The sequence below is a fragment of the Leopardus geoffroyi genome, chromosome A3 (assembly GCF_018350155.1).
Source record: "Leopardus geoffroyi isolate Oge1 chromosome A3, O.geoffroyi_Oge1_pat1.0, whole genome shotgun sequence".
NCBI classification, from domain to species: Eukaryota; Metazoa; Chordata; class Mammalia; order Carnivora; family Felidae; genus Leopardus; species Leopardus geoffroyi.
Genome location: NC_059336.1, coordinates 66,427,300 through 66,454,100, shown reverse-complemented (window position 1 = coordinate 66,454,100; position 26,801 = coordinate 66,427,300). Strand labels below are relative to the sequence as shown.

Sequence of the window (26,801 nt, the reverse complement as noted above, 5' to 3'; positions counted from 1 at the left end):
ATGTTGAGTTGGAGTCCATCTCAAGGGCTGGGGGAATGATTTGTCATAAGAAAGCAAGGGGCTGGGGCGCCTGGGTGGCGCAGTCGGTTAAGCGTCCGACTTCAGCCAGGTCACGATCTCGCGGTCCAGGAGTTCGAGCCCCGCGTCGGGCTCTGGGCTGATGGCTCAGAGCCTGGAGCCTGTTTCCGGTTCTGTGTCTCCCTCTCTCTCTGCCCCTCCCCCGTTCATGCTCTATCTCTCTCTGTCCCAAAAATAAATAAAAGTTGAAAAAAAAAATTAAAAAAAAAAAAAGAAAGCAAGGGGCTGACGCACACAAGAGACCTGGACACCTTTCTTCTGGTGGCTTTTAAAATATTTCAAGGGGGCTGCCTGCCTTCATCCACCACATTTCTGCCCCTCCACCCTCCCTCCCGCTCCCCCTACAGCTGTTCCCCAAGCTAGATGAAGCCATTTCTTCTGAAAAGTCTGCCTCTGGATTATCTCTTGTCAGTGTAAAAACAACCTGACCATGTCAAGAAAGGAAAGTTGAAAGGAAAAAGTCAGGTACATAAATGCCAAACATTGTTATTATTCCTTCTTTTTCCAATCTTCGTCCAAGTGCTAGCCTGTTTTCACCCCACCATCCTGTGTCCTACTTGTAAACCTGGCATCAGAAGCCTCAGTTGCACATTCTTATGATACATTAAATTGGCTTAACCCCCCTCCCAAATATGTGGGTTCCCGCTGTCTGTCTGCCCCTCTAGGTCTACTGTCCACCTTCCCCAGCCTGCTCTGCCCTATACGGTGCACACCCCTGCTATCTCTTTGTGTATTTAAATTTCAGTTCTCTCTGAGCTTAATCACCTCTGTAAAGGCCCTATCCCCAAATACAGTCACATTGTGAGATACTCAACATGGTTTGGGGGAGCCACAGTTCAGCCCATAATTTCATTCCCCCTGCTCCTCCCCTGTGGGGTCACTGAGGCCTGGCTGTGCCCTCAACAGAAGGTCACAGCTCTTAGCAGGCAGCCCACGGCCGGTTCTCTCTGCTTCCCCTCAGGCCTAGGGGAGGTAATAGCACTGGGCTGTTACCAGCCCTTGGGGTGTCCACACATCCACACCCTGCCCACACCTTTGTAAATAATCCTTTTCTTCCACTCTCTCCCATTATCCACATTGAGCATGCCATCTGTCTCCTGCTGCGCCCCTGCTGGTTATACCAGGCATGGTGGCTGCACCCGGCAGCTCTGAGGATTTCTGGGGGTGTTGTGGGAGCCACACTGGTTCAGCTCTCCTGTTTACCATCTTTCTTTGACGTTGGAATATGCTGCTTTGGTCACCTAGTAGAGGGTAGAGAGGGAGATGACCTCATGTGACAATACAGCAAATGCCTCAAACAGAATGTTACACCCTCTAAGACTTCCCTGCCCTGAGGAATCCTCCTCCCAGCCCTTCCTTCACACAGCTATGCATTGAATGTTCTACTTGGTAGTTCCTCTCTTTCCTCCAGCTGCCAGCCCCAACTCTCAAATTACTGTTATTTCTTTTGTATTATCCAATTCAGAGGGCCCCCCTCCACACTTTCAGCCCATCCAGGCTGATCCCTGGGGGGGTTTCACATTTCCCACCCAAAGAGGCTTCCTGGTACTGGGCCAACTCTAGGTGCTTCCGGAAGATACTGCTGCCATTTGGAAACTCACAGTTTCCCCTCCTGTGTTATCTCCTCTTTCCACCTGATATCAAAGCACACTTATGCCATTCCGAAGAGGCAGCAGGCCTCCATTTACCTGATCATTCCCCTATTGTTGTATATTTATGGCATTTATACTTCATTAAACAAATCTGCAGATCCAATTCCTTCCTTCTTCATTTCCCTGATCTCAGGGATGTGCAAGTTGTCTGTGGACCGTGTTTTCCTCACCTTGCCACACAGAAAGCTTTGACTTGCCCTGAGTTATCTTGAGCTGGTGGTTGTTGGTGGTGCTTATCCTGGGTTTAGGGCTCTCAGGACTACCATTGAGAGGGACTCACCCCCCAGACCCAGAAAAGCTCTCTATAGATCTTGGAGCTCATCTGAAAGGGAACAGTTGGCCAGCCTGTTGAGTGTAGAGCCTATGTTGAAGGAACTATGACAAGAAAAGCTTTGTCACCAAATATTTTAATAGCTGCTACTTGCTCTACAGACCTTTCTATTTACAATCCCACCGCCTGTGTAACAAGCCAATGAGAACACTTGCTTTTTATGTTGAGCCTAACAAATGCAGCATTTCCCAAAGTCTGGGCCATGGAACACCAGTCACATGGCCTCCTCCAAGAAAAGAAGAATGTGGAGTGGTTAAGAAAGTTTGGAAAACGCTCTTTCCACCTCTAATGCATTTTAGTAAAGTCGCAGAATCAGGCAATAAAAAACACATTCATTTTTAAAAGCCAATGTTTCCCAAAGTTGTTAGACTTTTTTTTTTTTTTTTTTTTTTTTTTACATAACACCATTTAACATCTCACAAAACTTGAGGTTTATGGAACAGACTTTAGGAAACATTGCCCAAAGAAACACTGCCTGCAAGGCTCTTCTGAATAAAAAGAAAAGGGAGAATTATCAAAGACAGTCAGTTTTATAATCCTGTGACAATTGCTGATACAAATGTGAGAGCTAACTGGGATTCTGGGTCCATGAGGACACCCCTCGGTCTGGCCAACCAGTGGCAGTCTTGGGGCACATAGAGTAACCCTGAAGGAAAGGACAAATTAGGTCAAGGAGGGTTTTTAGTAAGGTCTGGAGTGACAGGCTGCATTATCACAACTACAAACATAAAGAAGGAATTAGGGGTATTTGGGATGCTGTGAATCTTTTGAAGAAAAATCAATGTAGAAAAATCCCAGTCTTTTCCTCAACTGTTCCTAACTACTCTTTTTGAAGTCTGGATTCTGAGCTAGGGGATGGCGGCTCTGTTCTTAGATTTCCCACTTACTGAGTAACCTGGCATTCTCGTCTTTAGGCAGCACAGGGACAGCTGGAGGGCAGATACCTGGGCTCAGGCCCACCTTTCCAGTCTCTTTAGAAAAAGGCCTGTGAAGTGCGTGGTCCTAACGCTGCCATTTTAGTGCCAGTTAGTCTTTAAAGTTTTTTTTTTTTTTAATTTTTTTAAGTTTGCTTATTTTGAGAGAGAGAGAGTGTGTGAACAGAGGCGGGTCAGAGGGGAGAGAGAATCCCAAGCAGGCTCCGCACTGTCAGCACGGGGCTTGATGCAAGGCTCGAACCCACCAAACGTGAGATTGTGACCTGAGCCCAAATCAAGAGTCTGACGCTTAACTGACTGAGCCACCCAGGTACCCCGTAGGGCCATTTCGTCTTGCCTGAGATGGTTTTCCTAGGTGCCAAACAGGACACTGCATGGTCACGAGAATCCATCAACTGTGACCTTACCTGCCTCCCACCATGTCCTACGGCAGTCCAGCCCCCCTCCAAGATCAGCACTGGAGCCCAGGGGAGAGAGAGAGAGAGAGTGCAGACCCAGGAACCACTGAGTTCTCGACGAAGCCTGGCCTGGACCTGCAGCAAGGGAGGTGTTGTCTGCTTGCCAAGAGGGACAAAACTGTCCCAGAAAGATGGAGGGAAAAGGAAGGGGAGCAGGCAAGATCTGCCATGTGAAAACAGGGGTCAACAAGGTCATTGTGTGGCTGGTCTGGGCGCCCACTTCTGCATTTCCAGCCAGACCCAGCTGGGCAGAGCACAAAGCTGGCCCTTCTCAGCCAGCTTCCCACTGCAATGTCAGTTCAGCCTTGAATGGAAAAGCTGCCAGCAGTGGGTGCTAGGGGACAAGCTTTTTTTTTTTTTTTAATAGTTTATTGTCAAGTTAGCTAACATACAGTGTATATAGTGTAGTCTTGGCTTCGGGGGTAGGTGATTCTTCATTTACATACCACACCCAGTGCTCCTCCCAACAAGTACCCTCCTCAATGCCCATCACCCATTTATCCTCCCCCCAACTCCCCACCCCCATCAACCCTCAGTTTGTTCTTTGTATTTAAGAGTCTCTTATGGTTTGTGCCCCTCTCTGTAACTTATTTTTCCTTCCCTTCCCCTATGGTCTTCTGTTAATTTTCTCAAATTCCACATGAGTGAAAACATATGATATCTGTCTTTTTCTAACTGATTTATTTTGCTGAGCATAATACCTCCATAGTACCCTCCAGTTCCATTCATGTTGTTGCAAATGGCAAGATTTCATTCTTTTTCATCTCCAAGTAGTATTCCATTGTGTGTGTGTGTGTGTGTGTGTGTGTGTGTGTGTGTGTATCACATCTTTATCCATTCATCAGTTGATGGACATTTGGGCTGTTTCCATACTTTGGCTATTGTTGATAGTGCTGCTATAAACATTGGGGTGCATGTGCCCCTGTGAATCAGCACTCCTGTATCCTTTGGATAAATACCTAGTACTGCTATTGCTGAGTCGTTTTAATTTTTTGAGAAACCTCCACACTGTTTTCCAGAGCAACTGCACCAGTTTGCATTCCCACCAACAGTGCTAGAAGGTTCTAGGGGACAAGCTTTTAAGTTACCTCCTGGGGCTCCTCCTCCAAGGGACTGTGTGCATCTGGGGTTCTTTGTGAAGTTGTCCACTTGGATGCGGAGAGTCGTGGGGATATGCAGCTGTCCCTGGTTCATGCTCCACAGTGAGAGACAGGACAGCAGCGTGCCAAAGCGGAGGGTTGCCAAGAAATCAGAAGTCAGAAGGAAGATGCTGTCAGGCAGCTGGGATCATACAGAGGGCCAGGACCACGTGGCTTATGGAGAGGGCAGGGACAGGAGTGCAGTATCCTCAGAACTGGTAGCGGTATTGAAAGAACCCCATAAGTGCCTGGGTGGCTCAGTGTGTTAAATGTCCGACTTCAGCTCAGGTCATGATCTGCGGCGAGTTTGAGACCCACGTCAGGCTCTGTGCTGACAGCTCAGAGCCTGGAGCCTGCTTCAGATTCTGTGACTCTGTCTCTCTCTGCCCCTACCCTGCTCAGGCTCTGTCTCTCTCTCTCAAAAATAAATAAGCATTAAAAAAAAAAAAAGAGAAAGAACCCCATAAGAATAATAATATTGATGGCAAAAGTGAAAACAATACTGATAACGAGGACAATAGCAACAACAAAAGTGATAATAGTTCCTGCCTTATTCATTTAACTAGTATTCATTGAATCCCTGCTGGTGTCAGCACCTGCTAGGCATCCAGCGTGTACACGGATAAGGTCCTTGCCCTCGGTGTTTACAGTCCAGCGTGGAATCAGGTTGAGCTTGCAAATACATGATCACACCGTGATCATGGCAGCGTTTACTGAGAGAGCTTACCAGGTACCAGGCATTGCACTCTTCACCTGTATCACCTCTTTTAGTCCTCCCACAAATCTATGTGGCTAGTGCTTTTAGCATCCCATTTTAAGAGTGAAGAAAAGGAGGCTCAGAAAGGTGAAATGCCATGCCTTCAGACATCCAGTATGTAACTGAATGCAGAGAAGGAGGGACCCAGAGAGATCAACCACCTTTCTTGCTCTTGGAGGGGAGGCTAAGTCTGACACAAAGTGAGAAGGGCACATTGTGCCTGCGGAGGTGAGGCGGGTGATGGTATGGCGGTGCCACATGTCAAATGGCCACATGTAGAATGGCGGGTTCTAGGAATCTGTGGACAAGGCTGGTGGGACAAAAGTGGCCACGGTGCTTTCTGTCCTGTCACCCATCTCAGGGCCAAGCACCTGCTGTCTGCGTCTGCACAGGTGCAGGTCAATGGATACCCGCTGAGCTGTGGGATGACAAGGGGTTTTCCTACCCAGAGCATATGCATGCCCTGGCGGTGTGAAGACCTTGTATATCTTGTGGGCCATGGGATGTTTGGGTGTGAGCTTAAGTCTGGGGGTAGGATTGGGCAGGGCATTTAGCTGGGAGGGGGGCAGACTGGTGGGGCAGGGTGTGTGTGCATCATGGAGATGGAGGGAAAGGCTGGGGGAAGGTTGGGCGTGACTTTAAGTGCTGGCATCAGGCTGTGACTTTCTCCTGTGGCTGAGGGAGTCATCAGTGGTTCAGGCTGGATTGACCTGGCAGAGGGGCAACTGCAGGCCTTGGACCCCCAGCCTGTGATGGGATGGGAGAGAGGCTTGGTGTGGGGGCATCTGAGCTTCCCCAGGGGCTGCCAGTGGGAGAGTTTGATGCCCTGTCTTCTGACAGGCTCATTGCCTCCCAAATCCTGACCCACCCATCAGCTCTTTGGAGCCACCAACCTCCCCTTCAGGGACTTGCTTGCTTTTGGACTCTTTGCAACCTGACTGAACAGAGGAAACTCTCAGGCTCCCTGGAGACCCTTGAACCCAGAATTCGAGGCAATGGCTAATAACCCTCTGAGAGTTAGGGAGGCATCAATGACGAATTATCTGCCTGGTGTAAAATGGCCCCAGACCCTCCAACCAGCAGGGTCTCCTCATTGGCTGCACTTTGGAATCACCTGAGAAACCTAAAAAAGTACTGACATGTGGGCCCCATCTCCAGAGGTTCTGATTTAGTTGGTCTGGGGTGTGACTTGGGCATCAGGATTTTTTAAAACTCCCCAGGGGATTCTAGTGTATGACCGGAGCTGGGAACCACTGCCCTGCAGCATTCTGCGGCTTTTTAGGCAGCAGTGACCTTGAAGTCTGGGAGAGCCTCCCCAAATCAAAGTGTTGTCTGCAGTCCCGGAGCCTGCCTCTTGCTAGGGTTACTGTAACACTGAATTTCTTGAAATGCCCCAAGGTCCTGAGAGGAGAGTTCCCGATTCTCACTGGAACCTCCCGGGACCTGACACTGAGAGGGCCTTGTCCTTTGCGCCTGTCTCCTTCTGTCCATCATAACTATTCTTTCCTGCCCAGAGCCAGGATCCCCACCCCAGTCTGCCTCCAAACCAAAAAAAATTTTTTGACAGTCATTAAAGATAAAATTTTAAAAATCATCTAAGAAGACGTGTGTAACCCATTGGAAATTTCGAGGCAGTGAGTCATTGTGCTCCTGGGCCCCCTCAGATTCTTATGTAAGGTTGAGTCACTTTTTGTGAAGTCCGTGCATAGCAGAAAAAAATTGAAAGGCTCTCAAGATGTGTGTGTCTGTGTGTGAGAGAGAGAGAGACAGAGACAGACAGAGACAGAGACAAAGAGAGAGAGAGAGCAAGAGAGCCTTGTCATTTGTAGCTTTAAGACACTGGTGGTGGGGCGCCTGGGTGGCTCAGTCACTTGAGCGTCCGACTTCAGCTCAGGTCGTGATCTCACGGTCTGTGAGTTCGGGCCCCGCGTCTGGCTCTGTGCTGACAGCTCGGAGCCTGGAGCCTGCTTCGGATTCTGTGTCTCCCTCTCTCTCTGCCCCTACCCCGCTTGCTCTCTGTCTCTCTCTGTCTCAAAAATAAAAACATTAAAAAAAATTAAAAAATAAAAAGACACTGGTGGTAACTCTGAATTAACTTGAGAGATTCCTCATCCCCTATTCTTGTTCTCCATCCCCTCTACTTCCTTTTCCATCCAAATTTTACCCCTTCATAAAAGTGACTTTTTTGCTCCAGAGGGCAGTCTGGCAGATTCCATCATCCAGCCACATGGCTGTCTCTGGTCCCCAGGACAGGCAGGGCAGTGTGGGTGGGATGCCCCTGTTCTGCTCATCCTGGGTGGGGGCTGCGCCCCTACTAAGTGCAGGCCTGAGAGCCCAAAAGGTGGAGAAGACATGTCTGGGCCCAGTTCTGGGTCTGGGTCCTGTATTCCTGGTTCTCTCAGAAAAACACAGAGGCGGTGGAACAGGATCCAGGAGAAAGAAGAATTGTGGGCACTTCAAGAGAAGAAAGTGAGGGACCCCATTCCTTGGGGAACCAAATTGCTCTTTGAGAGTTTGACCAAAAAACTGACACATGGGCATGGAGCAGACAGAGGCAAAGTTGTCCTAACAAGAGAGAATGGGCCCACGCCAGTAAGTCCGATTTGGGTATAAAGGGAAGGATGTCCATCTGAAGGGGTCAGGCCCGCAGTGTAGGTGAAGAAAAGAGCCAGGCCCCAGAATGTGGCCACAGTCGGCTCCACTGCCTCAGAGAAGGAGAGGGGGGCTGGCTGCCTCCTCCCAGTGACGGGCATGCCTGCCGTGGGGGAGGGGAGGGGCAGATGTCTCACACTGTGCTGCTGAGGTTTTTAGTCTATACTCAGTGAGAACTGTTCCTGGTTCTGAGTCCAGGCTCCCCAGGGCTGGCTCTCCAAGAAGTGTGCCATGGGGAAGGGGTGGGACCACACGCACAGATGAGAGAGCAACCAGATATAGATCATTTTCCTTGTGAATGAACAGATCCCCCTCTGGGTTTGATAGAACAGTCCTGTGAGCTTGCCCCAAGTGGCTGCTGCTTCCATCACCTGACAGATCGTCAGGAAGGCGGGGAAGTCATCAGTAAACGCCACCTCCCAGAACCCACTCACCTCCCCAGGAGTGTTCCCAGCACTGTCACAGGCCTCACCCCTTTCTCTTCTGACTTCCTAAGCTGTGCTGTTCAATAAGATACCCACTAGCCTCAAGTACCCTAAGGGTCAAAGACATAGGGGATTTTGAAGACTTAGCATGAAAAAGGAAGGTAAAATGTCTCACTAATAATTTTCTAGGGGCACCTGGCTGGCTCAGTCAGTAGAGCATGCGACTCTTGATCTCAGGGTCATGAGTTCGAGCCCCACATTGGGTACTGAGATTACTTAAGAATAAAATCTTTTTAAAAAATAATAATAACTTTCTATACTCATTACATGATGAAATAATATTTTGGATATATTGGATTAAAGAAACTGTCATTAAAATTAATCTCTCTGGTTTCTTTTTGCCTTGGGTCCGATGCCTCAAGCATCTCCAAAATGAAAATATAGGGACAAAGATAATGGAAGAACAGATAACAGCCACAGAATCTTGGAAGCCAAAATCCGATGGGTAAGGGGTCATGACCAGATAAAGTTGAATTCAACATTGCTGTGCTGGGCTGGGTAGTGTCCCCCTAAAATTCTTGTCCACCTGGAACCTCAAAATGTGATCTTATTTGGAAATAGGGTTTTGTAGATGTAATTAGTTAAGTTAAAATGAGATTTTACTGGATTAGGGAGGGCCCTCAGTCTAATCAGGCCACATGAAGATACAGAGACACAGAAAGAAGCCCATGCTGGCTGCAGGCAATATAGGAGTAGGGTCTTGGGGTTACCCAAACAACTCATTGGCTCCAGAGAGTGGGGGGCAAGGGAATGGAAGGTGGGGGGAAAAAACCACCTGGCTTAGCCAGCCCAGACTCATGTTTTCCTTGGCTGGAGCTGGGATTCCTCTCAAGGTTTCTGCCCCCAGATAGCAGTGAGGCTGAACTGGGTAGCGGCCGGATGCTGTATTTCACTCTGTTTGTTCAGGCTGAGAGGAGAGCCAAGGATCGTCCATGGAATGCGTGAGTTATGAAGATCTCTCTCCAAGCGTGCGATCCTGCTGGCAGCTGTGGGATTGTCTTTAGAGGTGGGAGTTCAAAGGGCAGGGATTCAAAGAGGGTCTGACCCTGAACCCCTAAACAGTCACACTTTTAGTTGAGTTACAGGGAGACAGGCTGGACTGTTCTGGTTATTCTTAAGGTTTCCGAGGGATCCCAGAGGTGACCTTGAAACTACTTTCTGGAGCTTCTGTCAGAAGAGACTCTCTCCATCCTCTGCACACTGGAGTACCCATTATTATTTTTCTTGTTATTGTTGAATGGCTTCGCTAGAAACTCCCCAGACAAGTCAAGAGCTCAAGTCATCCAATTTTTGCCATGCAGGCCACCTGCACCTAACCAAACCTTTCCATGTTTGCTTTGAGGGACTCCCCGTTGCCCTTTCTGCCTCCGAGATCCCATCCCTGGGGAATTTGTCACAACTCAAATACGGGCTCACCCAGGAGCAGTAATACAGCAAGTTATTCTTTCCACAGATATTTACTGAGTGCCATCAGGCCATGTGCCCGACCTTTTCTAAGCACTGGGGGATTGGATTAGCTCTCCCATCCCAATTCTGGGCAGCTCTATGGGAGCTCTCTGGGCCTGTGGGTAGTGCTCAGGGGAGCACGGATTCTGACCAGTGAACAACTGGCTGGGTGAAGGGCCCAGACTCGGCACCATATCAAAGTGAGGCTGAGAGCTGGCAAACCCTTGCCCATCATGTCCAGTCTCCGGCGGGGTCTGCCTCTCTCGGCAGGGAGGCTGCTTCCCTCCCTGGGCCCAGCTCCAGCTCTCTGGCCTCTCCTCCCTGCCTGCTTCTTATCTCTATTTTCAGTGTTTAAAAAATGTCATCCTGCGTGGCCAGGGCTGTGAGCTGCTGTGAGAACAAGGAGAGATTTGCTACGGGGTGATGGGGGTCCTCTGGGGCCTGGCTTCAGTGCCCAGAGCTTGTCAGAGCTGGAGGGGCCGCCAGAGACCAATCACTCCTGCCAGATGTCCGCTCCCTGGCCCCACCAGCCCACCTCTACCTCACCTTGGGAAAGTTGAGATTTGTAGTTTTGATAGATGGGGGAAGGAATGAGATGATTTCTCTAGACCCCAACTTCCCCCCCCACTGGCACTTTTTAAACAGAAAATCCAGGGACACCCACTCCATTTTTCTTGGTCAGCTCAAGACCAGAAGACTGACCCCATCTGCTTAGGAAGAAGGCCTTCCAGTGGTGATGTGCAGACCAGTCCTGCTGGGCAGGGGGACAGGGAGGCCTGGAGGGGGGCAGCCCTGGCTCTGGGGCTTGCCCTTTCACACTGGCAGTGTAGGCTTTTTAAGGACTCAGTGCCCTGCGGTGACAGAGACCCCCAACCTGCTTTCCTTCATAAGGACCCAGTCACTAGCTCTTCTGGTGTCTTGGCCATTTTTCCATGAAGACTGAAAAGAAGAAATGAACTTTAATCCCAGCAATGGGGATGTGGACAGACTTGGGGTAGGGGGGCAGCTTGAGACTGGGGGCTCCAGGACTGCTGATAGAGCTTCCCAGGGCAGGTTATTCATAGACCAACCCCTGCCCATGGGCTTTGGTGTGTACCTAGTGGAGGCAGAACCAGGAGACAGATGTTTTCTCCAGATCTTTCCAGCCTTATGATTTTTATAATTAGACCTGGAAAAACATCTTTTCCTTTCTTCATTTCTTTGAAAAAGCAACATTGGCTTAAACACAAAGTGATCATTGGGGCCTTTTGAAAGTAGAAAAAATAATGAAGTGACCTTTTGAGAATAATGCTTCATTTCCTCATTCTGCCTCCCCATCTCTCCCCCATGACTCCTGCCCCTGCCTCAGTGAGGAAAATGCCCCTGTTGTGGCTTTGACTCTAGAGGAGATGGGAGACCAGATAACAGCTCAGTGTTTCAAAGCCATTTTCCCCAAGGGCCCAACTGCTTGCAAAGCCTCTGAAAAAACCTTGGCCAACCTCCTGGCCCAGCTGCTGGCCTTGAAATCGAGGCTGCTTGGCCTGTCCAGGAAGCCCGTAAATCCCCAAGTCGGCAAGAAAATGCACTCTGGAGCTTGCCTCTTTGCTCAGATGCCTGGCTGCAGGCCCTGGACTGTCCTCAGCCAGTCTAGAAGCTGGTGTAAATAAGCACATGCATCTGAGGAAGACCTCATTTTCTGAGGAATCATATCAAAAAGCCCATTGTTCCCTTTGGGAGCCACAGCTCTTTCCCACCTGACAGTTGATATTTAATTGATGGCTGCTGTCCTTCATAGGGTTTTTAGCACATCATGTGGGTGTTAGTAAAATTGCAGCTAAATATTAATGCTTTTGCTCCCAAGACAGAGAGTGGTAGCTCTCTTAATATCTATTTAACCTATTATAAGCCCCCAAAGGATAGTTGTACCTATATCATAGTTCAAAAATCCAAATGTCTTGCCTTCGCTGAGGCCTGAACAAAGCACAGATTGCAGATGATACTTCCTGGGAGTTGAAGCAAGCTGGGAGGGGAGTGTTAGCTCAGGATTGCTTCAGACCTGGGAGAAAAGAAGGGACCTTTATCTTGAGGGTGGAAGGAGTGGGGAAATATTAATCTAGAAGCCTTGAGGGCATGGGATGTCAACTTTAGAGAGGCACAAGATGTCAACCAGACAGAATTTGGGACCCCACCAGGGCCATGCAGCAGATGTGGAGCAGATGAAGCTAGACAGCTCATGAAATAAATCTTCAGGCGCTAGGCATGGTGGTAGGCTCCAGGAGAAAGCAGGGGAGTCCTAGAGACAACCCAGGCTGACCTCGCAGCTTAAGAGCATCAGGAGGGATGCTGTCGGCCAGATGGGCTGCCAGGGGCTTATATTCTACTCATCTTGGCTCCTCAATGGCTACCTGGCCTCAGGCCAGCCCCTTCATTTCTGTGCCTCAGTTTTCCCATCTGTGGTAGGGGATGGTGATACTGAAGGAAAGGATGGGGGAAATGCTTAGTACAAGGAAGGAGCCATATGAGCAGGGGGACCACCGGCCGCACCTTGCCAGCTGAGTTCCATCTTGGGCCCGGGGGGCCAGCAGGATTTATAACCACAAGCGATCCTGAGACGGCTCTTGAACCACGATGCCCAACAAGCGGTCAATCCTGGCCCCCTAGTGGGCACACAGCCTAGTCTCAGCTGGTGGGCGGAAGGGCAGAGGGTGGGGCAGGGGCAGCGTTCTGCCTCCTGGGCTTGTCTCAGGAGCTCTTGGTGGGCTGACATTCTCCTGAGAGATTCTGGCCAGCCCTCTCCCCCTCTCCCCAGTCCTTCCTGCTTGGGTGTTTGGGATTAACATGCATCCCTTGAACCTTTTCATTTTTCTACCCAGATGGAAACTTGGCCAGCAACCAGGCCTGGATGTGTGCACGGTATGGCTGGGCTCAGGCCAAGCCCACGGTAATTATAATCACATGTGAGGCTCCCGCTGGCTCACTGGGCGCCAGGGGCTGGGGGAGAGCACAGCTGCCAGAGGGGAGGGCTGGGTGCTGGGCTCTGGGCAAGTGTGCAGACAGCGGGGCCTTGGGCTCCTGCCCTCATCTCTCTGACCCTCAGTTTCCTCGATTAAATGAAGGGATTGGCTTACAGGACCTGTGAGGGCCCAGCCTATGCTCTGGAAATCTCAGATAGCATGAGATGTGGACCAGTTGTCACATGCCCCCTTTGGTCTTCCCAGTCCGCCTGGCCTTACGTGTACCCAGAGTGGGACGTGCCCCTGCCCTGCTTCATCAATCTAGATGCTTTCTCACAAGACACAGAGCCGGGAGGGTAGGGGGGTATTGAGCCTGTCATTATCCCAGAAGTAGCTGGAAGTGTAGGATACCAGGGTGGGATTGAGGGTGCTTAGGGAAGAGTCTGGAAGGAGAGGCAAAAGAGGGTCCAAGACAGCCTTCACCAGTGCCTTGTGGCACAAGGGCAAACGCGATCCCATGAGCATTAGCCCAGGGCTGGAGCTGCCCCTCTGCTTGGTTTGATCTGTTTTCCAGTGTAACATTATTCTGAGCATGGATGCGGCAGCCCATAGAGTTCTTTACCCAGTGGAGTTTTGTGGCTTTTTCCATTCACAGCGGAGTCTCAGAAGGCTGGAGAATAAGGAGTTGTTGAAGAGCTGTGAACAGTGGTTAGCCAGCTAAGTGGTGTGGCCACGGGCGGGGGTCACATTCTGCAGCACACGGTCTGCGTAGAGGCGATGGAGAGGAGAGTTTCTCCAACTTTGCATCACCCGTGCAGGTTCCCTCCTTTCCCCCACTTTCTACCTGCACGCGTGTCTCTCCCCACTTCTTCCTTGGTCTCTTCTGTCCTCCTCCGCTGCTTTTCTCGTTCCCCCTTGTTCTCTCTTCCTCCTTTCTAGTCAGGGAGGAGCCAGGTGATAAGGCAGAAAGAGAATGGCTTGGGGGTCAGGCAGCTTTGAACGCTGAGCCTCAGGCTTCTAGTCTACAAAACGGGGCAGGGCTAACCATAACCTAACCACGGCATTGTTGGTAAGATTAAACAGTATAATATGTGTAAAACCTCAGGCTGGACATAGGAAAGTGTCCAGTAAAAGGCAGTATTCATAATTTATCCAAAATATCAACTGTAATTTGTCTTAAAAGATTATACTTAACATTTGTTCCCATTCTTTTTTTTTTTTTAAGGTTATTTATTTATTTTTGAGAGAGAGAGTGTGAGAGTGTGAGCAAGGGAGGAGCAGAGAGAAAGAATCCCAAGCAGGCTCCGCACTGTCAGCACAGAGTCTGATGTGGGGTTTGAACCCACCAACCGTGAGATCATGACCTGAGCCAAAATCAAGAGTCAGATGCTTAACCAACTGAGCCACCCAGGTGCTCCACATTTGTTCCCATTCTTAATAAAAATCAGGTAATTTAAACTTTTTTCTTCCTAGCTCTTATAGAATGACCATATTCAAATGGATTGCTTTTTATTGCCTGTGGCTTCTGGTTTTGCTGCCCACATCTAACTTAGGACCACACGGCAAGGGGCAGGGGGAGCTAAAGACCCTGGGTGTCCTGCTGGAGGCAGAGGCCTTGCAGAGGCAGGCAAGGTGCGATGGTCCTGCCAGGCCAGAGGACCAGTGCCCCTCGAGCGGCCAGTCCCACTTTCTTGGCTGCTCTTGGCAGGAACAAGGGGTTCATAAGCCACTGTGTCCCGGGAAGAAGGGAAAGGGCATGGGAACTGAGAAGTAGCAGAGCAGTCTTACAATGTGTTGAGACGGGAATAAAGGCAGCTGAATAAAATACTTGTCTCTGCCCAGGGCACACCACGGAGTGGGGAGAGGACTGGACTGGATATTGTGAGCAGGCACCTGTGGGGGGCGCTGGGAAGTCACTCCTCCCTCTGCCTTCTGCCTCTTCATTGCAAAGTGAAGGGCTAAATGCAAATGTCCTTTGAGTCCTAACCTGTCACGACTCTGGTTTGTGTGAGTAGAAGACTGGTGTGCTTGGCATGAAGGATGGGACTCTTCAGGCCTCCTCTGGATCCTTCCCCAGGCCTCTGAAAGGATGCTCGGGTCTCTGCTGCCTCAGACACAGACAACCAAACACAACACTTCCCAGGATCGAAAGCCTCAGGGTGTGAGTATGGAGGGGTAGCACACTGGGGTGCAGGCCCTCTTGCCTTGCACGCCTCAGGCCTTGGAGGGAAAGAGCAGAGGGTCTGCTTACTGGTAGGGGAAGGAGGCGTGGCCTTCTCAGAGAAATTGCCTTGCACAGGCTTCTGCTCCCAGGTGGCTGTGTTTTTAGCAATGAGCCTATTTTCATTTCCTAGAGCTGTTGTAACAAATTACCACAGACTTGGTGGCCTAAAATAACAAATTTATTCTCTCACAGTTTTGGAGGCTAGACGTCTGAAATTAAGGTGGTGTCAGGGCCACGTTCCCTCCAGAGGCTCAAGGCGAGAATCTTTCCCCGTGTCTCCTAGCTTTGGGTGGCTCCAGGTGATCTTTGGTTTGTGGCTGCATAATTCCAATCCTTGTCTCCATCTTCACATGGGTTTCCTCTCTGTCTTCTCCGTACGTTTCTCATAAGAACACTTGTTATTGGATTTAGGCCCACCTGAATAATCCGGGATGATTTCACCTCAAGATCCTCAATCACCTCTCTGCAGAGTCCCCTTTTTCCACATAAGGTCCTATCCACAGATTCCAAGGATCAGGACATGGACATATCTTTGGGGGTGGGGGGTCCACCATTCAACCCACAAGAATGCTCCCCCACTCGTGTCCCCACAAGAGCCTGAAAGAACCAAGAAAGACATTCCTTGTTCTATGGGTGGAGTCTGAGGTCACTGCCGAAGACTCTTCATTCATGGAGATGTTTTGAATAATTCTTCCCATGTGCCTTAGCAATGTCACTTTACTGCTCTTCCCATCAAGAGGTGAAGTTGTCTCTCCTCCCTTGAATCCCAAGCTTGGCAATGTGACTTATTTTGGCCAATGGGACTTTAGCAAATGTAAGCAGAGGCTTGAAACACACTTGGGCGTGAGGATTGCCCTCTCTTTGGCCATGGTTGGAAGGCGGACATCATGATGTGGATGGGCCTGAGCTAGTTGCTGAAGAGGCCACATTGAGAACTGAAGTATCTCAGCCCTAAGCTTGCTGACTGCTAGATATGTGAGAACATGCTAGATCATCCAGCCCTAATCAAACCACCAGGTGAGTACAGCTGCATGCATGACCCCAGGGAAGCCCAGTGGACAAACCACCAACTGAGCCCAGCCAAATTGCTGACCTACACACTACTGAGCCAAGAACACAGCTGTTGTTTTGAGCCACTAGATTTTGGGGTGGTTTTCTGCTATACCTGATACAGTCCCCATGCAGGTGAGCCTCCAGCACCCCCAAATATAGAGTCAGGCCCTGGAGGCAGACTCTGGTGGCTCTCAGGGGTGTGTGGCTGGAGCTGTGATCCCTCGTGAGCCACCATCCCCCTTTTCTTTTTAGGAATGGAACTTTTTAGTAACGGCAGAAGTCCAACTAACTAGAGACTCTACTCTGCAGCTAAGTATGATGACATTTTTACTGATGGAATGGAATGAAAGGGATGCGTGCAACTTCTGTGTTACTTCTTTAAAAGGAGTTTGCATGCCCTACACTTCCTCCACCCCCCTTCCTGCAGGCTGGAATGCAGAGCCGAGGCCAGCAGGGTGGACAAGTGTGGCAGGGAGGCAGGACTGTGTAAGATGGTGGCTCCCGTTGGCTCACACAGCCGAGTGTGGGGAGCAGTTCCACAAAAGGGGGGGCTGCTATTCCAGGAGAGGGCAAGCGCTGGGCAGACAGGAGCACATTTGCCACCTGAGGCTCCCAGCTCTCTCCCAACCCCTTTCTCTTGTCCCCCAGCCTCCTCAGCACTTTCTCTCCAGCTCCCACAGCAGGAACAAAGAGGGAAAAAGGGGAGAGCAGAGGAAGCAGCATGTGCAAAGGTCCAGAAAGGAAAGAGGTCATGCTGCATTTGGTGCACTAAAAGCAGCTTGGAATGGCTGGGGGTTGGGGCAGGAAGATGTGAGGCCGGAGACCATGTCCTGAAAAGGGTTGGTCAGTGGGGAGTCCCCAGTTGGCTGTAACTTAAATGAATGGCTCTGGCTGCTGTGTGGAGCATTGAAAGGGGACCAGGTAGAGGCAGGGAGGCCAGTTTGGAGGCTGTAGGAGCCATCCAAGCAACAGATGATGGTGGCCTGAGGAGAAGGGTGGTGCAGAGGAATAAGACAAGTACATTCAGAAACATTTAGGAGGGAAAATGGACCGGATTTGTAGAGAAGTCTGTTGTTGGGGATATGAGAGAGGGAGGAGTCCAGGCTGATTCGTGGGGGTGCAGATGGCATTCACTAGGACAAGGGACACAGGCAGAGAGGTGGTGTGGGGAAGGTGAAGCCGACTGACTTCCGTCTTGGACGTGGTGGGTTGGAGGTGTCAATGGTACATTCAGATTATCTATGCTTTTTGCATACTCCATTTCTGGAGTCTCTTAATTGGTTGCTCTCCATTTCAGCCCCCTCCACCTTTTAAGTTTATTTATTTATTTTGAGAGAGAGAGGAGAGAGAGTGCCTGTGCACGCGTGTGTGGGGGGAGGGGCAGAGGGAGAGAGAGAGGGAGAGAGAGAGGGAGAGACAGATTTGCACATCTTCTTCGGAGAAATGTCAATTTTGCTCTTTTGCTCATTTTTATATTGGGTTATCCTTTTATTGAATTATAAGAGTTGTTTATATATTCTGGATACAGGTCCCTTGTCAGATTGATGATTTGCAAATATTTTATCCCATTCTGTGGGTTACCTTTTCACTTTCTTGATGGTATCATTTGCAGCACAGTTTTTTTTAAATTTTAGCACATTAAAAAAAACCTGCTTTGCTGAGGTATAATTTTAAATGCTTCGTTCAATGATTTTCTAGTAAATTTACAGAGTTGCGCATCACTGTAACCATTGTCATAATCTAGATTTCGAACATTTCCATCCCATCCCCCCCCCAAAAAAAACCCCAAAAAACCTCATATGGCCATTTTCGGTCCACTCCTGTTACACTGTCAGCCCCAGCCAGCTCCTCTGGATGTACCTGTTTGGGACATGTCATGTAAATGAAATCATACAATATGGACTCTTTCACTTTTGGCTTCTTTCACTTCGCATAATATTTTTGAGGTTTATCCATGTTATAGCATGTATTAGTAGTTTGTTTCTTTTTAATTGCTAACTACTATTCTACTGTTTATCCATTCACTAGCTGAGTTATTTCTCGTCTGTTGCTATTGTGAATAATGCTGCTGTGATTCAATGTAATTGTCTTAGTAGCTCGGGCTGCTGTAACAGAACACCATATTCCGGGCAGCTTAAACAATAGTTATTTCTCACAGTTCCGGAGGCTGGGAAGTTCAAGATCAAGGTGCTGGTTGGTAGATGGCTGCCTGTTCTCTCCCTCCTCATGTGGCAGAGAGAGTGATTTGGCCTCTCTCTTCTTATGAAGACGCTAATCCCATCATGGGGGTCCCACCCTCATGACTTCATCTAATTACCTCCCAAAGGCACCACTTCCAAATACCATCACATTTGGGGGGGGGGGAGGCCTACAACATATGGATCTGGGGGGACACAAGCATTCAGCCCATAATAGTAATTATTGATACGATTGGCCTTACATCTACCATTTCGATATTTGTTCTTGACCTAGCTTATGTCTGTTTTGTTCCTCTGTTTCTCCTTTACTGACTTCTTTGGTGTTAAATAGATACTCTTCTAGCATACCATTTTAATTTCTTTGTTGGTTTTTAAATGGTGTGATTTTCTTCTTGGTTGTTCTAGAAACAATATGCATTCTTATCGCAAGGTAAGAGGATATTTGACATTTTATGTGATGATTTGTTAGTTTGAATTAGCTAATAATTTATTGTTTCACAAATAACATAATTTAAATATCTCATATTTACATTCAGCTTATATTAATGTAAATTATTAGTTTTAAATTAATAAATAGTTGGTAATTATTTCTTTAATATTTAGGCATTTGGTATGTGGTCTCTCTACCCCTGCCCCGGGGTCTGCACATGTTGGGGGCAGACCTACCTTTCTCATATTTTCACGCATGTATTTTTTCACATAGCTATAGTCATACTATGAATGATATATTATGAATATTACAATATTTATCCTGCTTTTTATTTATTTTTACCTGCTACTTTCTTTTCTTTTTTTGTAATTAACAAATTATTTTTTTATTTTTTATTTATTGTCTTATTGTTCGTTATTGCTTATTTTTGAGAGAGAGAGAGAGAGACATAGTATGAGCGGGGGTGGGGTGGAGAGAGAGGGAGACACAGAATCTGAAGCGGGCTCCAGCCTCTGAGCCGTCAGCACAGAGCCCGACACGGGGCCTGAACTCAAGAACTGCGAGATCATGACCTGAGCCGGTCAGATGCCTAACGAACTGAGCCACCCAGGTGCCCCTATTTTTTTGTAATTAAAAAAAAATGTTTATTTATTTTGAGAGAGAGACAGAGGGTGAGTGGGGGAGGCGCAGAGAGAGAGGGAGACACAAATGTGAAGCAAGCTCCAGGCTCTGAGCTGTTAGCACAGAGCCCCACATGGGTCCCTCACTCACGAACCATGAGATCATGACCTGAGGTGAAGTTGGACATTTAACCGACTGAGCCACCCAGGTGCCCCTTATTTTATTTTTTAAAGTAGGCTTTATGCCCAGCACAGAGCTCAACATGGGGCTTGGACTCATGACCCTGAGATCAAACCTGAGCTGAGATCAAGAATTGGACGTTTAATTGACTGATCCATCCAGGAGCCCCTCTTTGTTTTTAAACTTTCCATTTGTATGAGCTCTTTATTAATATGCCCTCCTCAAAACTTTTTAGGAAGGAGGCAGAGTATAAATACATAAAACAGAGAGTAACCTTTTATCTCCCCTATTTGCTGCCAATACTTCTCCCCACTTGCCCCTTTTCATTTTTTTTAAGGCAGAAAATTTACATTTTTCTCTAGTCAAACTCGCTAATCTCTCCTTTGTGATTTTATCAGTGATTTCCAAGTTTAATAAAAGACATTCTCCCCCTGGAGATTTGATGAATGTTTAAGTCTCTCCTCTCTAGTTTTCCTAGGTTATTAAAAAGTATGGAACTCTTTAATCTCTGTAAAATTTCTCTGTAAAGACTCCCTCTGGTCTGAGGAGAGAGATGATTTTGAAGTATAAGTTTCTCAAACTCAGCAGTTTCCTTCCCTGGTTTCCCTGCCTGCGTTGGTACCTGGGGCTGAGCCTGACCACGTCCTGCAGGCCGTCTGTCTGTCTGATGGATGGAGGGGACAACAGAATCAGAACTTGCCTTTTAAACTACACCCACATGCAAGGGGACAGACATCACGGGGAGAAAGTGGGAGAACATGACTCTGAACCTGAGTTTGGCCCCTGTGTGTAGACTCTCAACCTCCCATTCTCTCTCTGCAAAGTGGGGCCAAGGGTGCCAGATAGGGCTGCCATGAGGATGACAGGAGATGAAATATAGAAAATTCTAGAACACCACTTGGCCTATCGTGGGTCTCTCATGGCCCTGCCTTTGCACTGACTTGACTCCTGGGTCCCACCTCATGACCAAAGGTGTCTCTGAGCCTGCCTCACCACAAAGTGTGGGCAGGCCTAGTGGAGCGTTAAGAGTATTTACTTTTTTAGGTGAGAAAATTGAGGGTTAGAAAGTTTAAATGGAGTGCTCGCTTTGGCAGTGCACAAACTAAAAGCGGAACATACAGGGAAGGTTAGCGTGGCCCCTGTGCAAAGATGACACACAAGTTCGCGGTGTTCCGTATACATTTTTTAAAGACAGTTTCAATGTCAGAGTAGCAGACGCTCCTGACCGCTCTGACACACTGCATCCCCCCGCTCCACTTTGCCTCACCGCACCTCAGCTTCTTGGCGTCCTCATATGTGAAATGGAGCTAATTGTCCTCATCGGTCTCTACTGCTGACCGGTTATTTGATGATCAAATGAAAGCCTCTGAAAAAGGCCACGGAAAAATCCAGAGGCAAGGTAGCGTCCCCGTGGGTGGCTCAGTCCACTCCCCCTCCACCTGGACACAGACGGGGCCTTGTGTTAGGTCTGTGAGGTTCCCTGCCTGCCCGCCCCCGCCCCCCAGGAGAACCGCGCAGAGACTCTGTGGAGGCCCCTTGTGCCCTCTGCTCACTGGGCAGGAGGCCCAGGGCTTGGCAGAAGCCCCAGGAAGCAGAGCCTGGAGGTGAGCCGTACTCAGGCCCCGCTGTGTTCAGCTTGGAGCAGCTCCTGAAGTCTCTGAGAGCCATGGTGAGGAGGAACCTGGGGTCACCCAGGTCTCGCCCATTTCACAGATGTGGAAGCTTGGGCTCAGAGGGGCAGCCGGTTAGTGGTCACGTCAGAACTTGGGCCAGGGGATCTTGGTTCCCAAGCCCAGCGCGCTTTCCACTTGGCCTCTACTGCTGCAGTGGCCTCCTTGGGAAGGGCTCCTTCGGCCTTTCTGGAAAATTCTTCGCAATGTGATGACATTTGAGCAAAACTGTATGATGTTGGAGGATCAGAGCACTTCGACAAGCGTGGCAAAGCACTAAGAACGAGATGCCTCCAGAGTCGGGAGGGAGTTCCCTGGGAGTAGAATTTTCCAGAAAGGGAAAGCAGCATTTTGAGCAGGAGCTTGAATTTACTGGAACAGCTTGGAAGAATGTGGGGGCAGTGGCTAGAGGTAGGCAAAGGTAGTGAGGAAATCTGACACCAGCACCCCACCCTGGCATTCTGGCATTTAAAAATAAAGTTGCTTTCTCTTTTAGCACTTTTTTTGTTTTGTTTTGTTTTGTTTTTAAACAGAAGCCATACTGCCCCCACTGAGGTTTGAGAGGCAATAGTCGTGAACCCTGCTGCACATTAGAATCCCCTGGGTGCTTTTAAAATCCCAATGCCCAGATCAAATCCCAAAACAACCGTACGGGAGTCTCTTGGGGGAGGACCCAGACCTCAGTAGTTCTTAAAGTCCCCCAGGTCATATTAATGAGCTACCAATGTTGCTCAGAGGACTACTAGCCCCTGAATTACTTTGCCATCTGGTTTGTGAATCTAAATATATAAACATGAGGGGCAAATGTGTAATTCTGTTTACCATGGACACTTGTCCAGTCCTTCTCAGGACGACCACGAAGAGAAATGTCATTCCTCTTCCTCATTCCCACCATCCCCCTCCCAGTTCAATCTTACCGTTGGGGCCCTACCCTGAGCCCACCTCCTCTAAGAGATGGCCCCAAATCAGGATTACTTATCTCCTCTACTGAGTTATACTGTGCTTCTTTTGACTGGGGACTCTTGGCCAGCCTGCAAATCTTCCCTGTGGCTTTACCTGACATGGGTTGTTAAGTCTGTTTTCAGCCATGTGCATATTCTCTGCCCAGTGAGATGGTAAACCTTCTGAAAGGCAAGACCCCCATCCTTCCCAGAAGCCCTGGGCTTCCCAGGAGCCTTCAGTTAAGACTTGTCCACAGGCTGAATGAATTCACTGGATCCACTTGGGTTATACTCAACACATTAAAAAAAATTTTTTTTAGAGAGAGAGTGAAAGTGGGGGAGAGGGGCACAGGGAGAGAGGGAGAGAGAGAGAGAGAGAGAGAGAGAGAGAGAATCTAAAGCAGGCTCCATGCTCAGTGTGGAGCCCGATGCAGGGTTCTATCCCATGACCCTAGGAACATGACCTGAGCCAAAATCAAGAGTCAAGATGCTCAACCAACTGAGCCATGCAGGTGCCCCTATATTCAACACAATTTGGACAATGACTCGGGGAAATTGGGACTGTATTATTACTACTTTTAATCTCCATTTTATGATGAAATGAATCTCAGCTCAAAAGTTTGTGTGAGGTCACGGATCAAGGAAGTGGCCATACACCAGGCCCATCACACTTCCTTCTCTACCACACAGGTTTCTGCTAATAGTAGAGATGCCCCCAGAGCAGGGAGGACCTTGTTGGGGGCCAAGCTGGGAGACCTCTTTCTCCTAGAGTCCTCTCTCTGACTGGACAGTTGGGGAGGACATCTGTGAAGGGCTGTTTGGTCTCCAGTTCCTCAGCTCTGAGGAGGGGGTGTGACAGGGAGGAAGTTTCTGCTAAGATCTTAGGATGATAGGTATCAGTTCTGAGTCACCAGAGCAAAAGGCAAATTTTATGAGGAAACATTTAAAAACTTGTATTACAAATATTACAGCCTCTTTTTTGTGGCTGTCAGTTTATTGGAAGTTAACAGGGAGATTCTGGGGAAGGATTTATTTATTTATTTATTTAATGTTTATTTTTGAGGGGGGGGAGGGGCAGAGAGAGAAGGGGCCAGAGGATCTGAAGTGGGCTTTGTGCTATCAGCACAGAGGGGCTCAAACTCACAAATTGTGAGATCATGACCTGAGCTAAAGTCTGACACTCAACCGACTGAGCCACCCAGGTGCCCAAGGATTTATTTATTGAATGCCCTCTGTGAGCTGCCTGTCTCTCGCATCAAGAAGCCCAAGAGAGGGCTTCGTCAGAGCTTCTTGGGGAGATGTGTATGGGATCCCTGCACTGTGGGGTGGCAGACTGGCGCTTGACTCCTGCCCGAGAAACCACAGGGCTAGAGATGGTTGGCCAGCTGCTCAGTAGACAAACCAAAGGAGAGGCTGCTGTCTGGGATCAACCTGAAGTTCCCGAGTCTTCTGGGAGAACGGATGCCCAAATGTATCCCATGGAACACAGCAGAGAGGGTCTGCTGTGAGTTGAATTGTGTTCCAAGACTCAGAAGTGATAGCTGGTGTCTCTGAATCAGGGGCAGGGCCACAGGGAAATAAATGCAGCCCCAGGTGGGCACAGAGGGCAAGGAAAGGACTCTGGAGGCTTGTCCTGCCTCTGGGCCTCTGTCCTCTCCCCGGACTGTGGAGTCTGGCATTCAGGGTGGTTCCATGCCCCAGGGAAGCCTTTCTTGATCCTGTCAATGCTCCTGGTGACTCTGTGCACAGCAGTCTCCTCTCTTGCACTGCATCGTAACTGGTCAACTGGCCATCTCTCCTCCAAGAGGGCGGGCGTGTTTTGTCCGCACAGCTCAGTGCAGCGAGGTGCAATTTTCTGGGTTCACGTAACATAAGGGTTGGCAAACTTTTTTTTAAAAGCCCAGAAAATAAATGCTTTCAACTTTGCAGAACCATACGGTCTCTGCTGCAACACTCCAATTCTGCTGCCGTGGTGTGAAAGCAGCCACAGACCAGACATAAACGAAGGAGTGTCCTTGTGTCCTCCAGTAACGCTTTATGTACAGAAATAGCCTGCGGGCCGGAGGGCTGTGGTTTGCCAGCCCTGAACCTGGGGAGTTTCTCATAGACGAAATCACGCGTGAGAAAAAGCGAAACTTGCGTTGTGCTCACACCGTTCCCTAATATCCCAGTCATATGGGAACACATTTGTATTTTCAGAGTGAGCGTTAAGGCAGAGCGGACTGAACGATGGGGCTGTTATGAGTGAGCGGACTGGCGCCTGTAAAGCCCCACCAAGTCATCAACGGGCCCATGATCAATAGATGGTAGCGATCATTATTAGCTATGGTAGAGGTTGTCGTTGGGATCACACTACATTCTGGATGTCATGTACTTAGAACAGTGCTTAAAACTTTGTAGTTTTACCATTTTCATGAAATCTAAGACAAACTTTTAAAAATTATGGTAAAATTTACCGAAAATAAGATTTTCCATTGTAGTCATTTTTGAATGTACGGTCCAGTGGCACTTAGTGCCACACAACGTGTGCAACCATCAACCATCACCCCGAAAGGAAGCCCTGCACGTACTAAGCAGTCAGTCCCCAGTCCTCTCTCCTCCAGGCTCTGGAAGACATACTTTTATTTGTTTTTTTTCCTTCACCTCTTCACATCTCTGAGACCAAGCTGTGCTTACAGTCACGTGTCTAATGATCACTCCTTCCCAGGTGGCAGTCCCACACTGGCGGGTCACTGAGTGCATGAGCATAAACTTGACCGTAGCTCTTCAGTAAAGTTTTGTGCATTCTTGGGTATTTTATTTGAATTTAACTGCCATCCAAACCGCCTTCAAAGATGCTATGATTCAGCAGAGAAATGAAAAGTTGATGCGTGTGAAGAAAGATACGACATAGAGTGGCAGGGCATCAATCTGATTTTAATGGAGCAATATTCATCATCAGAGGAATAACCACAGTCTGTGCTTCTTCCAAAGCAACTACCAAGTGTGTTATGGGAGAGAAAAAGAAGATACCAGTGGATAAAGCTGTGCTACATTTCGTTACTGAGATATGTCTAAAAGATGGTCTGTCACATAGGAAGCAAGACAAGTGGAGCCCGGAGAAATTGCGAAATCCCTTGGAATAGATAATAAAAAAATTTCAAAGTAATGAGAAGTTGGTGTGACTGGCTCATGTGTCACATGGGACTATTATTAAGACATCATGTCTCAGTTTAATGGCAGTATTATTTTTCTTGATGGTACATAAAAAACAGTCTATCGTACAAGTAATGGCATCTTAAGATGACACGGTATTACTGTCATCACAGTGCATTGTTATTTCCATTTACTCATTTCCCCCACGAGACTGTCAATGTTTTGAAGAAAAGGAGTTTATCTTACCCACTGCCGGATTCTCAATGCCTTGTCTAGTGTCTAGCATGTTGTAGCATATGGAATGAACAGAACTCATTTGGGAGATGAAGCTCAAAGTAATTCACTAGTGTTAGCACCCAGCTTTCAGGTTGTGGTGAAAATTAAACAAAAAACCACCTTTAAAAAAATCCTGACTTGTCCTGCACTTGGCACAAAGGACATGCCACTTACTTGGTGGTTGTTTTGGTGCCAAGTGGGATTGTGTTTGGTTAAACTGGTCGAACACCCAAAACAACAATGGTTGAAACAAGATGGAAATTGATTATTGTTTCAGATAAAGTGGGGAAGGTGGTGCAGCAATAAGACCAACAGGCCCGCAAGTTACTTTAGTCATGATGCTGTGCCATCCTTGAACGTGGTATCCACCCTTAAGGTCTAAAATGGCTGCTCGAGCTCCAGACATCGTGTTCGCATCCCGGCTGGTAGGAAGTAGGAAAGGAGGCCATAAAAATGCATACATATTCTTCCTCAAAGTCATAAATGCGACTCTGCTTATATTCCACCAACTAGAACTTGACTACATTTAACCACATGGAAACTGGGGAACACAGGCTTTTGTCTAGGCAACTATGTACCCCACTAAAATTCAGGGGTCCCATGACTGAGGAAGAAGCGGGGAATGCATGCTGAGGGACGAGTAGCAGGCTCTGCCACAACTGTTAAACTCCGTGGTGCTGATTATACGTGCAACACGGTAACTAGACTCGTTCTGTCGAAGTGACAGAAGGCTTTCAATCGGAAGTAGGGGGCGAGCCAGGCTGCGAAAGATGAGTAGGATTTAAATGAGCAAAAAGGATGGGTAAGGGCATTTCTAGCAGGAGAACGACCAAACAAGGGCCCAAAGACAGGAAGGCACAAGATGTGCCTGTGGGTTAGTAGAGTATCCTTGGCCAAGCAGGGACTGGGTGTCAGGAGGGCTGGCTCGCTGGTTCCCAGCCCTGCGAGCAGGGGGCCAGTGCTGTGCTGACTATAATCAGCGTGGCGTTGCCTTGGTTTCCTCCTCGGTAAGACATCCACAGGGACCATCCTCTTGTGAGGATTCAATGAAATGCAGTAGGAGGAAGTCCTCTGTGAACTGTAAGATCCTATCCGCTTTAGATGTTCAAAAACAACAGCCACTGTCGTCATAACACAGGTTCAGCCTTGGAACAGGAGGAGGAACTTGCAATCCACAACCCCCTCCTTAGGCAGCTCCCACTTGCAG

At 48.5% G+C, this 26,801-nt stretch overlaps 1 non-coding gene and 1 pseudogene across 1 annotated transcript; both read left to right on the top strand.

Moving 5' to 3' along the window:
* The window catches only part of LOC123580744, a 50,243-nt pseudogene that overhangs the window by 5,297 nt on the left and 18,145 nt on the right, over window positions 1–26,801 (top strand).
* On the top strand, window positions 20,651–20,756 carry LOC123581752. The gene has a single exon (XR_006703986.1). It is a non-coding gene; the product is annotated as a U6 spliceosomal RNA (small nuclear RNA).